General features: G+C 47.5%; 1 pseudogene; it reads right to left on the bottom strand.

Moving 5' to 3' along the window:
• The window catches only part of LOC119320278, a 54,536-nt pseudogene that overhangs the window by 46,409 nt on the left and 6,351 nt on the right, over nt 1–1,776 (bottom strand).

Raw genomic sequence — 1,776 nt, 5'->3', positions numbered from 1 at the left:
CTAGTGTTTTGTCAACCATCTTGTGTACATCACTGCCATGTATTTTGTTTTCATGTTTGGTGGCTGTAGCATGTTCATTTCGTTGCATTTAGATGCCTACTTGCTGTAAATCGCAGACCGGTGTCGTATCTTAAAACGCTCGCCATTTCTAAACCGTAGCTCCGATTCCAATGATCTTTATATCGTTTTCAAGCGATTTCATCCCCTCTATCCAGTGGCACACTTGGTTTTCCAAGTTGAGGCCAAGTTCATGCATTTCCTGTCATTTCTTGCATTTTGCATCCCGCATCGCATCCCGCATAGCATATCGTCATTTCATCATATTGCTTGGTCTTGCCCGTGGTTGATTGTATCCTTGTTGCTTGTTTGTCTTGTTGGGTAGAGCCGGGAGACGAGTTCGCTACCGAGGAGCCCGTTGAGTTTGCTTGTGAGGATCCAGTCAACTCTGACAACTGTGCAGGCAAGATGATCATACCCTCGAAATCACTACTATCTTTGCTATGCTAGTTTGCTCGCTCTTTTGCTTTGCCACTGCTACGATGCCTACCTTTTGCTTGTCAGCCTCCCAATTGCCATGTTGAACCTCTAACCCTCCATTGTCCTAGCAAACCGTTGATTGGCTATGTTACCGCTTTGCTCAGCCCTTCTTATAGCGTTGTTAGTTGCAGGTGAAGATTGGAGCCGTTCCTTGTTGGAACATTTATTTACTTGTTGGGATATCATGATATTGCTATGTTATCTTAATGCATCTATATACTTGGTAAAGGGTGGAAGGCTCGACCTCTCGCCTAGTGTTTTGTTCCACTCTTGCCGCCCTAGTTTCCGTCATATCGGTGTTATGTTCCCGGATTGTTGCGTCCCTTACGCGGTTGGGTTATAATGGGAACCCCTTGATATTTCGCCTTGATTAAAGCCTGTCCAGCAATGCCCAACCTTGGTTTTACCATTTGCCACCTAGCCTTTTCTTTCCCTTGGGTTCTGCAGACTCAAAGGTCATTTTATTTTACCCCCCCCGGGCCAGTGCTCCTCTGAGTGTTGGTCCACCTGTCAGCTACCGGTGGCCACCAGGGGCAACTCTGGGTTGGCCTACCCGTACCTAGGACAATCTGAGTGTGCCCTGAGAAAGAGATATGTGCAGCTCCTATCGGGATTTTTTGGCACATTCGGGCGGTGTTGCTGGTCTTGTTTTAACCTGTCGAAGTGTCTTGAGTTACCGAGATACCGAGTCTGATCGGAACGTCTTGGGAGGAGGTCTATTCCTTCGTTGACCGTGAGAGCTTGTCATGGGCTAAGTTGGGACTCCCCTGCAGGGATTGAACTTTCGAAAGCCGTGCCCGCGGTTATGGGCAGATGGGAATTTGTTAATGTCCGGTTGTAGATAACTTTAACTTAACTTAATTAAAATGAATCAACCGTGTATGTTACCGTGATGGCCCCTTCTCGGCGGAGTCCGGGAAGTGGACACGGTGTTGGAGTTATGCTTGCGCAGGATGTTCCTTAGTTTCTCGCTCGTGCTTCGCTTTCTCTTCTCGCTCTCTTTTGCGTATAAGTTAGCCACCACATATGCTAGTCGCTTGCTGCAGCTCCACATATATTTGCCTTATCCATTCCTATGAGCTTAAATAGTTTTGATCGCGAGGGTGCGAGATTGCTGAGTCCCTGTGGCTCACAGATACTACAACTCCAGATGCAGGTCCAGGTGTTTCTGCTCCAGTTGACGATTACGAGCTCAAGTGGGAGTTCGACGAGGACTCTCAGCGATACTACGTGTCTTTT

The sequence above is a fragment of the Triticum dicoccoides genome, chromosome 6B (genome assembly GCF_002162155.2).
Source record: "Triticum dicoccoides isolate Atlit2015 ecotype Zavitan chromosome 6B, WEW_v2.0, whole genome shotgun sequence".
NCBI classification, from domain to species: domain Eukaryota; kingdom Viridiplantae; phylum Streptophyta; class Magnoliopsida; order Poales; family Poaceae; genus Triticum; species Triticum dicoccoides.
Note: the sequence above shows the minus strand (reverse complement) of the source record. Positions and strands in the feature narration are given on the sequence as shown.